Raw genomic sequence first — 14,129 nt, forward strand, 5'->3', positions numbered from 1 at the left:
CCTTTTGGTTCTCACTTCAGCCAAGAGAGTCTTTTCCACAGAGACAGGGTGCCTCTTCATACTTTTATGCCCAAGGTGGTTACAGAGATATTCCTTAATCAGTTTATCCATCTTCCCTCTTTTTTCCCTTCACTGCAGTCTGCCATTGAGGAGGTTCTTCACACATTGGCTTTGCACACACAGCTCAGATATTATTTGGACAAAACTAAAATCATTTGCAAATCTAAGCAGCTTTTTGTTTCCTTTCATCCTAGGTCTTTGGGTTTGGCAGTTGTCTAAGCAAACCATCTAGATTTCTAAGGCCATTTCCTTTTTGTTATTCATCTTCAGTAAAGGGTCATTCTACCAGGACTGTTGCCTCCTCTGGTGTATTTTTTCAAGGAGATGGATACCAATTCCATTCTTGAGGTTTCTACTTGGTCCTTTGTTAATATTTTCACTAAGCATTTCAAGTTGGATGTTATTTCCTGGGCCAGAGATGGCTTTGCCAGGGCTATACTGTATGTGTTTCTGGAAGGCTCTTCTGTGGCAGCTTCCTCTTGCACTTTTGTAATGTCCCTAGAAGCCTTACAAGCCTAGGCACATTTATCCTGTGTTGCCCCCTTTGCCGCTGATTAGGTGAGTGCCATTTGCAGGGGTACAAGATCGCCTTGCATCGCCTCACCTTTCTTCTCCTCTCTTCTCCCCTCCCTTTGTTTGCATGATTTGATTGTGGTAGGTACTTTATATGTTTGTTTTATTTTGCCTGTGCAGGCCATTCATGACCATACTTCTCAACTTCTTTGCTCAGGAATTATGGACAAAGCAAAAAATAATGAGGGAGAAATACTCCAAATCAGGGACAAATTTTAAATATTCATTCACTTAACCCATTTGTTCAAAAATAATGAGAGGTTTTGCATTTCCATGCATTCTCTGAGCAGTAAGTATGAAATTTCTGAATGGCAGTGATTTCAGAAACTCAATATTTTTACAATGGACTAGGCAAAATATGTTTATTTAAAAATATGAAGCAAAATCAGGGAAAGATGAGAGGTATGTTCATGATGCCTCTTTTAAAAAATGTGCTTAACACTACATACAATGTAGATACTTCATGATCTTTATGTTTCTCCAAAATGTTTGTTTCACTTTTTTAAATGTTTTGAATTGCCATTTCTATGAGCCCTCTTTTCAATAGCAAAGTACAATTAATTTTTCTTTTTAGGTACTGTGTTTTCTGTTACATTTATATTACAAAACAGACAGTCAGTATGAGAGTTCATTTAACTTATTATACATAGTACAATAGAGCTAAATGTTCTACCGTTTATTTATGTAGATTGAATGCACTGATGAAACAGAAGCTAATCAAGCATTGAAAGAGGTAGGTGTTCAGTATTTATTTTGTTTTTACAAGAATGCTACCAGGTAGAATAAATGTTGTTTAAATGTTGTACTCTAAAGAAAGAATTTTTATGATGTCTAATGCAGGGTACAAATAATATTAACAAATGAGAATAGTCTGTATATAATTTTCTGTTTGTATCGTGCACCATGGTGCCCAGGTCGGGGCTGAAAAGGTTCTGTTGACAAGTCCACTTACCCAGTTATTAAACTGAAATAAATAAATAAAATAAATAAAGCAAACCTATGAAATGCTGTCCCCAGTGAAGCGCATCTTTGGCTTCTGTTGGACTGATCTCGGGTTCCCCTTTGGCATCTGCTTTCGAGGCAGTGGAGAGAGAGGTCTCTCCAAGTCAGGAAGGTAGACATCTTTGCCTCTCTGAGCTCTACCTGCTCTGTATCTTATATCCCTGGGTCCTGATCCTGCACGGTCTATCACATCAGGGCAGCAAGTTGACACTAGCCTAGAAATAGTCCTCATTCATGACTCCCTTCAGGCTTCTGAGTTCTCCCCAGAACTTCCCCCACTGAGGCTCTTTAGAAGCATAAGTGTAAGATGAGACACATTGACCCAATCAAGAGTCCTTGACAGAAAACACAGATTTTGATAAAGGCGAGGGATCCCCTGGATCACCCCTTGAGGACGTCTCATTCAAGGAAATCCTCGAGTTACTGAGACAGAAATGTGGTTGGTCTTTCAAAGCCCCTTCCAAGGAGGAATCCAAATTCCTTTTGGTTCCTGATCAGCTACTCCATAGGTGGTCCCCCCAGCAGATGAGATGATAGATTTAATCTCTTGCTGGGCATGGAAGTAACTGAACACTACTGAACCAATTCCCAGGAAAGTGGACAATTAACTTTTGACCCCCAAAGACTATTCCCATTGGAACAAAGGCCTAGCAGTGGATGTCATGGTAGTAGCGGCAGCTACTAGGAAGGAGCTTACAGAAGACTGCTCTTCTGTCCTTCCCACTAAGAGAGAATCCAGGGCTTTGGACAGATTTGGGAAGCATGTTTATGCTTCAGCTACCTTTACATCAAGGTTACTGAACCACTTGGCACACATGGCTAGGTTCCAAAGAGACATGACCAAGGGACTTTCCGAGTCTCTTTCAGGGCCCATGTCTGCAGAAGACTGCAAACAGTTTTCATCCCTGACCTTTCCAAAACACTTTACAGGAATCTACAGAAAACATATAAACTGGTGGATTCAATCACCAGAGGTGTTTTGGGACTTTCCTTTTGTTTCTCCCTCTCCCAAAGCTGCACTGACCATGTATGCTTCATAACTGGGAGTGGCATTACCTGGGAAAGGCATGTGGTCCCTATCAAAGGCCATTCTTCACATCAATGTCTTAGAAATAAGTAGAGTCCTCCTAATGTTGCAGGCCCTTCATGTTCTTGTTCCTGTAGGGTGATTTCTATCCAGACTGAGAACATGTCAGTAGCCTAGTACATCAACAAACAAAGCGGAATGCATTCCTTATATCGAGAAGTGATGAGAGTATGGCAGTGGGTTATATCTTCTAACCTCTTCCTGAAGGCATTCTGGTGAAGACTGACATTCTAGAGTACAGGTTGAGCAGATCTATTCTGTTGCCCCACGAGTTGTCTCTCATTCCAACAGAGGTGACACAAATCTTTCACTGATGAGGCCAACCATCCTGCAATCTTTTCACCTCTCCAGTCAATTCCAAATGCAGCAGGTTCCTTGCTCTGATCCTCTCCTGAAGGGGGGAGCCCCCGAGAGACACTGTGATTCATGACTGGCCCTTAGTTCTCCTATATACTTTTCCTCCAACTCATCTAATACTGAAATTTCTACAGAAGGCACTACATGGAAGATCAAGTACATCCAAATTGCCCATTTTTGGCCTCAACAGGTGCGGTTTTCCTGTCTCTGGTCTCCTCTGGTGCACTCTCCTTGGGTGCTGGATCTGGATCTACTGAGTCTCCCATTTGGAATGCCTCATCTGGATAGTTCAGCCCTAAAGCTAACTGTTTTCACCACTTCCAGTAATGGCTAGTCAGTCCAGGCTTTCATTCCAAGTGGTTCATAGTTTGTCCACCAGGAAAGTTTACAAAAAGCAAATGGAAAAGATTTTTTATTTATTTGTAGAGAAATATAGATCCCTTTTCTGCTCCTATATCACCAGTGCTAGAATTCTTTGCCTACATTTTGTGTAACTGAGCTACTTATTCTACTGTCATGCTTCATTTAATGGTCATCTCAAATTTTCATATGGGAGAGAATTGCCTTCCTTAGCCTCACTCAAGTTGTGCAAAGCCTTCCTAAAGGGTACACTGCTTTTTAGATCTTCACTTAATGACCTTAATCCCCCCTTGGGACCTAACTGTCTTGCTTCAGGCCTTAACTCAAGCTCCTTTTGAACTTGCTGCCAAGGTGGACTTAAAATTTATGACTTGGAAAACTCTTTTCATGGTACTGATTACTCCAGACAGAAGGGTGTCAGAGATCCAAGCTCTATCTTGCCAACCTCCTTATATTTTCCACAAGGGCAGAGTGACTTTCCACACCAGCACTTGTTTTCTGCCTAAATTAGCTTCATATAGTGGCACTAAATCAGAGTATTAATCTTCCAATCTTCTTTTTAAATTTTTCAAATAAAGGTAAATACATGCTCCATTTATTAGCTGTACATAGACAATTACACGTCTACCTTCATCGAACCAAACCTTTTAGGAAATAAGATCAATTGTTTGTGTCATGCTTGAAGACCACGATGGGTCAAGCTGTATCAAACATTACCATAGTAAGGTGGTTGATGGTTGTATCTCCCATGTTTATGAGCTAAACGTTTTGGCTCTCCCAAGACTTTCCTCAACTTCCCTCCCTACTTCTCCTTTCCATCTCATGGAAACTGTTTCTTCCTTTGGCTTCTGGTATGATTGTATGGGCTACCATTGGTAGATTTTTCCTTTTCTCTTCATATAGTTTTTCTAGTCTTACATATTTATATTTTATTTAATGTTTTTTATAGGATTTGAGGGCAAATTCGATCTGAGGTAATATTGGAGACAGTAGGGTATTGTGGGTAAGGGGAAGACAATGAGTTACTGATCCTAAAGTCTGAAAAAGCAGCCAAAGTCAGATCTGAGGTTGGATCCAAGACCCATCAGATGAGGAAGGACAGAACAAACAACACAGATCTGTCGTTATGGTACGTACATAACTTTCATTATTGTTGCTGGCCCAGACTTTTCAAGCTTTGTCTATCTATATCATAAGCTTCTTGTCTTCCTTTGTTAGCCACTGCGCCGAGCTTGCTTTTATTAATTTGGATCTTACTGGCATTAGGACGTGTATTATGTGGAAAAATATAGTATAAATTCAGAGACAGCATCATCTAGAGCCATGGATTTTAACTTATTTCGGCTACATTTTGAAAAGTTAGTGATAAAGGCTTCCTTACTGAATGTGGATAGGTTATGCATCTGACTATATATCACTTTCTTGTTAAAAAGAGTATTGTTGTTTAAATGCAAAAGTAGGAAGGTGATCGTGGATTGTGTTAGGTAAGCATCCACAGGAATTTAGCATTGCTGTGACATTTGTGCTCTGCACAAATATCTGTGATATCTCTTTGGTGTAATACATGTGCACTCTTTGTTTTACACTTAGAATCTGTTTTATCATCCCTAGCTTTTCACAAGCGATATTGCCAAATATTAGCAGACATATCTTCCACCAATATGAAAAATAAATCTTACAGATTTTACTTTTATATTCATGTCAGCAACGTTTGACCTAATGATGCCAGTTGTTTAATTATTTGTCTGTTTTTGCTGACGAGGTTACAGAAATAATTCTTCTGACTATTTTCAGTCTACTGATACATGAAATTTCCAATTAAATAAAAATTAACATATAGCAAATATAATATAATTTTATCACTGTCAAAACACTATGTGAATGTTTGAAAAATACTTCTGTAAAATTCCTGTTACAGAGTAGTCATAGTACATCTGTAACATTGCCAAACAGAGCATACTAGTTTAAATTATTATAATTATATTTTAATATGTATAGATGTTAAGCTGAAAAGGGGGATTTGGGTTGAATTTATGTGACTTCTGTGTTAAGAAAACACTTACAGTGGATATAAAAAGTGTACACACCCCTGTTAAAAGGGTCTGTATTATGTGATTGAATGCTTAGGTGATCAAACACCTAAACATCGACCAAGTAATATCGAACTGCAAAACAGCAAACACCGCCACCGTCGGCTACAAAAAAAAATGTAACTTTAAAGCCAAACTAAGTGGGGGGCTTTTTAACTTTAAAGCCAAGCTAAGTGGAGGGCTTTGCCCCCCACACCCCCTAACGTGGGGGATTGTGCCCCCACACCCCCCAACTAAACAGACCAACTCCGAGAGCACTCCACAGTGGAGAAAATGGCAAAATCCAGCAAATGGCCAAGGAAAAATCTTACCCTGTGTTAAATTGGCCGTTTGCTGTTTTTTGCTTTCTGTATTACGTGGTCGATGTTTAGGTGTTTGATCACCTAAACATTCGATCACGTAATATAGACCCTCTTAAAATGACAAGTTTTTGTGATATAAAAGATGAGACCACAATAAATCATTTCAAAACTTTTCCCACCTTTAATGTAACCTATAACCAGTACAATTCAATTGAAAAACAAACAAATATGTTAGGGGAAAAAATATAAAAAATAAAAAAAGTACAATAAGCTGGTTGCATAAGTGTGCACATCCTCAGACTTTGTTGAAGCACCTTTTGATTTAATTACACCATTCAGTCTAGTTGGATACACACCTGCTATCAATTAAAGAGACTCTGATTAACCCCAAATTAAGTTCCTCTCCTAGTAGGATTTTACTGACATTTACTCAGTTGCCTGCTACAGCAAAAGCCATGGTTCACTGAGAGCTTACAAAGCATCAAAGGGATCTCACTGTTGAAAGGTATCAGTCAGGAGAAGGGTACAAAAACATTTCTATAACATTGGATATACCATAGAACACAGTGGAAGACAGTAATCAAAAAGTAGAGAAAATATGTGACAACAGTGACATTGCAAAGAACTGGACATCTGTCCAAAATTGATGAAAAGACAAGACAAAAACTTGTCAGGAAGGCTGCCAAGAGACCTACAGCAACACTGAAAGAGGTGCAGGAATTTCTGGCAAGTACTGTTTGTGTAATACATGTGACAACAATCTCCTGTATTCTCCATATGTCTTGACTATGGGCTAGGGTTGCAAGACAGAAGCCTTTTCTTACACAGAAAAACAACCCCAGTCCAGCTAAAATTTGCAAAACTATACATAGAGTCTCCCAAAAGCATGTGGGAAATTGTGTTATGGTCTAATGAGACCAAGGTTGAACTTTTTGGCCACAATTCCAAAAGGTACGTTTGGAGCAAAAACAACACTTTGCATCACCAAAAGAATACCATCCCCACGGTGAAGCATGGTGGTGGCAGCATCATGCTTTGGGGTTGCTTTTCATCCAGCTGGAACTGGGGCTTTAGTCAAGGTGGAGGGAATTATGAACAGTTCCAAATACCTGTCACTTCTGGCCCAAAACCTTCAGGCATCTGCTAGAAAGCTGAAGATGAAGAGGAAGTTCACACAGAACAACAAAAGAATAGCTTCACCAGAAGAAAATTAAAGTTTTGGAATGGCCCAGCCAGAGCCCAGACCTAAATCCAATAGAAGATCTGTGGGGTGACCTGAAGAGGGCTGTGCACAAGAGATGCCCTCGCAATCTGACAGATTTGGAGTGCTTTTGCAAGGAAGAGTGGCCAAATATTGTCAAGTCAAGATGTGCAATGCTGATAGACTCCTACCCAAAAAGACTGAATGTTGTAATTAAATAAAAAGATGCTTCAGCAAAGTATTAGTTTAAGGGTGTGCACATTTATACAATCAGCTTATTGTACATTTTTTTATATTTTTCCCCTAACAGATTTGTTTGTTTTTCAATTGAATTGTACAGGTTATAGGTCACATTAAAGGTGGGAAAAATTTTGAAATTCTTTATTGTGGTCTTATTTTTATATCACAAAAACCTGGCATTTTAACAGGGGTCTGTACACTTTTTTATATCCACTGTACATTTTGCGTGTTTGAATAGGAAAGACCTTAGTTCTGAGTGCAATTTAGAAAAGGGTGTAATAGAACTTATGTATGGATTGATAGTAGCCCATATTCTATATGCAAACATGGAGAAGGTATGTTCAATGGAGTGAAGTTCTGAATGAGGGCATAAAGGGTGGAGGTATATGGTGGGAGGGATCTGAGGTTGAAGGAGGCAGTTCTGTCATATAGTCTGTTCACCAAGAAGGAGAATGAGTTAAAGGTAATGAATTTGAAGAGTAGGCCTGCTATATGTGCAGTGGGTCTGAGCTCCAAAGGTAACCATTTGGCTTTATCAAAGGTGAAACATTGGTGTTCTCTTTTGAGCCTAGACTGATAAATCTGAAGATGTTATTGCAGGTGGTAGGTGGAATCTTAAGCTTCTGTTCTGATGCAGTGGCCAAGATGGGGAGACTAGTTTACAGCTGGAAGCGAAGAACCACTTTATGAGTGGCAGCTTGTCCTTTGTATGAAAGGAAGTGAGATATTTTATTGGATTAGAAGTTGTTAGAATATGTAACAATGTACACACAGACCGCATTTTAGTATTTTACTTGTCCCAATGCTTTAAAAGTATTTTCAGACAAAATATTACTGTTTGTATCTGTGATTTGTTTAAATGCATCATTCTGTTTAGTAATTCTCAGCAGCTCTTTCTAATAATCTCACTTGCCTTCTATCCCCTGTTTTAGCTGGTTCAGTAGCACTTTCCAGCTTCTCTGTATCATCTTTTTCTCTTCAGTAGTACTCACAAATAACTCATTTTCATTTTTTTTCTGTCTAGTCCCTTCCAAATTATTTTGAAGACAACTCTTTTTCCTTTTACACATATTTGAAAATGCCCTTTTTGTAGCACAGATTCTACAAACAATATTAAAAGCAGGGCAGAACTTCCTCTCATGCTTATAAGCAGAACTAATACTTGAAGCTTGAATTTAATTGCAAAAACATTGTTTTTCATTAATCTCTGATTTCTGTTATATTTGCAGTACAGTTTCACGACTGCCTCTTCATATCTATTACTTCTGCAACACATTCTCTTTTTAGTTTAGATTTCGTTTTAAGTGGTCACGTTTTATCTTACACACATCTTTTCCTCCATTAAATCTTTTCACCATGTACAAATAATTTCACTTGCTTGTCATACCTCCATTGTGTTTGATAAGGTTTGTTCTGCTTCTGTTACTAGATTGCCCCTTGTTTGATAATTTCTTGTACAACATACTGTGTCTTCTGTCATAAATTAATCAGGCAGCTAATAAAATTCACAGTCTTTGGCTATGTTCTTCAGCTCAGAAATATAAGAATCTATAATCTCAGTAAGAACATGCACTTTCATAAAGAAAATGGTGAATAAAGAACACAGTCTTTCTGGACTCAGAATAACTCATTATTTGATTATTTTCTCTAACTGCTTCTTCTTCAAAAAAGTGAAAGAATAAAATAATGTCAACATTTTTTTCCAATGGCATGCAAGAGTGTAAACCACTTTACCTTTGCAGGTGTCTCAGCTAATCTATCACAATGAGAAGTAAATCAAATTTATTTTCCCAAAGCCTCCAGTTTGCAGCAAAGTTACCTTGCAGCAAAAGGTTTCTGTAGGTAGCAGTTGGAACATTTTTTTGATGAAATTATTTTCTTAACTTATAAACCCATCAGGTCTTGAAAGCTGGTATATTCCTTAAATTCAGCAAAAATAAAGTTCTCATGTTCTGCAAATATGTCTTCATCTCTTTAGCCATGACGTATTTGGATTGTGTATATATAAGGCAAAGACACTAGGGTCTGATCTAACATCTATGAGATCTATATTCAAAGTAAAGCCGCTAGAAAAGTGTGAGCTGTGTGACATAAGAGGTATAGCCTCTACATTCTACACTAATAAGTACCAGATTTACTGGGTTTCACCTCCTTTCACTGCTATATTCTAAAATGAATGAGTGATGGTGTCTAAACTTGTACAAGATTATTTAAAAGCAGAATAAACAGAAGAAAAGTCCCTTGAATTAAGACTCCCATGCATACATGCATAAACATGTTCACATTTTATTAAACAAAACTCATAAACTTGAAATTAAGAAAATGTAACTTAAATATTGAGCTCAGCAGCAGAAATAAAAAATGTGGCAATATTGGATTTATACAGTGATTAAAGGCATGAACCTTGGCAAAAATAACAAGAAGTATAAAATAAAGGAATTGCTGTATATTGCAGACTAGCCATCGAACTGAAACTTGCACTGAGAAGTGCCATCTAGATAGATATTATGGCTAAGCTCAGCAGTAGACTATATGTATGGCTAATGCTATGGACAAGTGATCAGATTCCTCTCCCCAGCAGTTTAGAATATTCCCAGACTCCCTGACAAGAAATTATTTCAACCCCCATATTAACAGGTCCAGCAAATTTCTAGTTGAGTGTGTCATTGTGATCTTTCAGAGCTAGACACTTGTAAATTCCATTTTCTCTGTTTTGTAAGACAGCCTAGGTGCAGGTTTCTTCTGATGTGCCACGTCAGTGGTAGACATAAAAATTAACACTGATGACCTCTAAAATTACCATAGATATGATTGTTACCTGTGTTATCCACTTTAGCTATGTATTATCCACATTTTCATGATTTTTGAAACCTAATAGCAATGCTCCATAGATCAAAACCCTCCATGAATAAACAAAATGTATTTCCATATAATGAAGAGTGCCACAACTTCTATAGATAATATCAACCTGTTGTGCTGTATCGTGAGGGATTGGATCCCCTGGTTACCTGGAGATATGCTGCAAGTTAGCAGGGGTAGAAGCAGAATCCATCAGACTGCTTTCCTATATAGAAACTTGTACATTTTATACAGTTGACTAGATATATTACATTTTCGGAATTACATGTAGAGCTATTGTGGTAAGGAATTGGGCAATTCTTACTTTAGATAGTGATCTTAATAGAATTTTGAGTGATAGACCATTTTTTATATATAAAAAAGAATGTAGCCTTAAACAAATGTTATGTTATAAAGATATGAAAAGAAAAAAACAAATACATCCAGGAGCAAATAAGTGTACCACCCCATATTTCAGTTGTAGTTTTTGTAAGTTTTTAAACACAGATAATTGTTTCCATCCTATTTCACGGCTGAATTTTTATTTTATTTTAGGGTCTTTGCTACATGTAATTCTGAATATAGCTATCGACGTGTACAAAATGTCCAAGTTTCTATATAGGAAAAAACAACCAGAAGCTTAAAGACAGGCTATCTTCTCATTTATCTGAGATACATAGTAAATAGATATTAATGCCTTATTTAAACATATTCACCAATCCGGTGATGAACATATTTTAAAGTTTAGAGTTTAACAGATTGTTAGTATACAAGATAGAGGTGGGATATAGTAAATATGAAAGAACTGTTTGAGTATAGATAATTTAATTATTTCAGGGCTGATATACCCCATGGAATTATTACAGTGGGTAGTATAAATACCTGTATTAAAAGATAGATACTATCATGTATAGATATTGTTTGCAGTGTTTATATTATGTTTAATGTGGCTATTGTCCTCTATTTTTCTTTTTTGTAAGCTCATTTTAAATTCTTATCTTTAATTGTTTAATTAAAATACCGATTGAGGAAATTGTCTGGCAGGATATCCTTGAAAGTATTAAAACTGGTTGAAATTCATAGGCTCTATAAACATTGAAAAAGAGCCTTCTGAGCTGGAAAGCTTTGCCTGTTAATTAGGTTCATAGGTAGGTACTAGGCTATTGGCACAAGGGCCTAATTAAGCCTAGCCAACAAGGTTCTCTGTCTTAAGTCACCCAAGAAAGTTAATTTCCTATGCCCCTGTCGAGCAGAGCCACAGAAGTGATCCCCGGGGTGTATTTCCAATTTCCCATTCAGTCATCAAGCTTTTTCTTGAAGAGTGCTAATGAGGAACTTTGCTTGACATAGATGAGTAGCTTGTTTCAGATATAGGAAGTCTCTGGGACAGGAATCTATCCCTCCAGCATGTCCTGTTTATTGTGGTGACAAGGTTGAGGTCCCTAGAGTGTGTAGCTCAGAGATATTGGGATTTCTTAAGGTGTAGCATGCCCAACAGCTCTGGGTTTAACATAGCTTTATATGTTAGGCAGAGATCTCCTTGGAGTAGACGATATGCTACGGAGTAAAGCTGGAGTTGTTTTAGACAATCAGTGTAGGGCATCTGAGTAATACTCTTTGTGAGGTACTTCTGTGGCCTTTCCAGCTTCTGCAGGTGTCTTGTGAGGTACACTCCAAAAGGGGCATTGTACTCTATAATGGGTAGAGGTGAACAATGACCTCTTTTTCCTGGATGAGAACCCTTTTGTAATGAGGTGTGTCACAGAGAAGAATTTCCTGACTACCATGGCGATGTGATTATCAAAGGAGAGACTACTGTCCACCTGGGTCCCAAGGTCTCTTATTACACATTTGGCATTATGTAGACTGTCGTTTATGTGGTAGTTCATGGGTACAGAGTTTTTACCAAAGGGGATGACAATGCACTTTTTGGCACAGAGCTTGAGGCCATGCCTCTGACACCAGGCATCTATCTCAGTGAGGCCCTTCTGTAGGATGTATACATCATTTGGGGACTCGACTATAGCTCCTAGTTTGCAGTCATCTGCAAACTTCATTAGCCAGAGGCTTTCTGTGTTAGCCTATACTTCAGAGAAGTAGATACCAAACAGGAGAGGTCCCAGGACTGAACCCTGTGGTACTCCACTTGTCACTGGTTTGAAGTCAGATTTGGATTCTGCAACTTTTACAGTGTGGGTTCTGTCAGTGATCCAGTTGGCAACCCATCTTGTGACATAGGGATTTATACCTAGTTTAGTGATTTAACTATAATTCCAGAATGGGGGATGGTGTCTGTAGGATGTGTTTTTTATTCTAATAAAAGTGTATTACATGATGTTTAGATCCTTGTTTTTTTCTGTGTTGGTTTTCCATTTGGATCTGTTTGGCTGCTCATCCAAGGTTTTGGTGTTGTAAAAGTTTTTGACTCTTTCTAAAATGGCTTCTAAATTAGTGCTCCTTTAAAAAAGAAATATAGGTAGAGTCATTCTAATAATGGAAGCTAAGACCTGATTTCCAAAAAGTACTTCCCAGTTACTTATAATAATATTTGTAATATAACTGACCTCTGTAGAATAAGTTAAATAAAAAGTATTTTTATCCATAGAAATCTTGACATTTTTCCTTAAAAAATGTTTTTTTGAAATAGGTTGAAATGTTATATTCCCGTTAAGTAACACATCTGATTTAATATCTTTCATTAACTTTTCAGGATAAACCCTCATAAAAATAGCTTTTTTAAAAGTAAAATTTCTAATTCTTCATCTTTATATGCCAATCTAACCGATCCAACGGACTGTCCTTTTACAGTGTTTATCTTCACGTGTCTAAGATATGGGCTACTAAACTGTAAATACATATTTGAGAATGGGTTTTTTTCTATGGACCCTTAACCCCAGAGTCCTTGTACTACTATTCATAAAAATCTCCACATACAAATAAGTAATCCATTATTTTTAATAATATCTGTAAATCTCAAGAAATATGTCTTGTTTTTCAACCCAGATAAAAGTCTTAAAAATTCTTTTCCTGTACCATTGGTTATAAAAACAAATTGACTATATCAAATTGACTATATATCTACAATAAAAATTATATTATTCTTAAAAATGTGTCCTTGTATAAATATGTACTTTTCCAGAATTTTAATACTAAATGTGAAACATATGACCATACATTTCCTTTAATAAAAAAATCTCATCCTTAAAAGTAAAAAAATATTATTTAAAACCACTTCCATCAAAAGACAAATTCTATAAAGCTTTCTAGTAGAATTACTATTTTTCTGCTGGTAGGAATTTCCTCAAAAATCTACTCCTTTATTATGGGAAATGTTAGAGTACAGAAGAGGATAATGTCCATTGTTAAAAAAGTGAAAAATATATATTCTTTTCAATTAACAGTAGTTAACTTAGACATAAATGCCAAGAATCACATATAAAGAAGATAATAAACCTAAAAACATTTCCAATTCCTCAGCTAGAAAAATACAGATTCCTTCAGTTTTCCACTTCTAGTAGACACTATATCATGAAAGGGTGTCAACACTAAACTTATGCATCTTAGGTATGATAAAAACATAGCCTAGCCTTGGATTATTTACCTGTAGAAATTCGTACAATTGTACATCAGTGATTCAGTTGACTAACAAAATCATCTAAAATAGAATCTGCTTATTTATAAACTATAATACATCCCTTTATTAATAACTTTTTAATTCTGTTTGTAATTTAAATGGTTTTAATATTATTCACATAGTCTAAGACATAATAATAATAATAATAATAATAATAATACAGTTCCCTTTATCAGCTTTCATAAACATAATATTTTGTATTTTTTAAGTTGGAAAAGAACCTTTCTCATTCTAGCATTTAAATTAAATGAAAAATGAATTGGTTTATTCTTAAGTAATTCAAATATTCCATTTTAGTATAAATTCAAGTACAGGTTTATAATTAGATATTTTCTTTAAAAACATCTGTTGTATTGTTCACATCTTTCAAATTAAGATTTAATGT

At 36.6% G+C, this 14,129-nt stretch overlaps 1 protein-coding gene across 1 annotated transcript in view; it reads left to right on the top strand.

Moving 5' to 3' along the window:
* The first annotated feature begins 1,312 nt into the window (after positions 1–1,312).
* STKLD1 (serine/threonine kinase like domain containing 1) overlaps positions 1,313–14,129 on the top strand; it is a 636,164-nt gene continuing 623,347 nt past the window's right edge. The window contains exon 1 of the mRNA XM_044057819.1: positions 1,313–1,366. The gene's annotated coding sequence lies outside the window, so the exon portion shown is untranslated. The remainder of the gene's footprint in view (positions 1,367–14,129) is intronic.

Source organism: Protopterus annectens, chromosome 16.part0 (genome assembly GCF_019279795.1).
Source record: "Protopterus annectens isolate FY-2018-M chromosome 16.part0, PAN1.0, whole genome shotgun sequence".
NCBI lineage: Eukaryota > Metazoa > Chordata > Ceratodontiformes > Protopteridae > Protopterus > Protopterus annectens.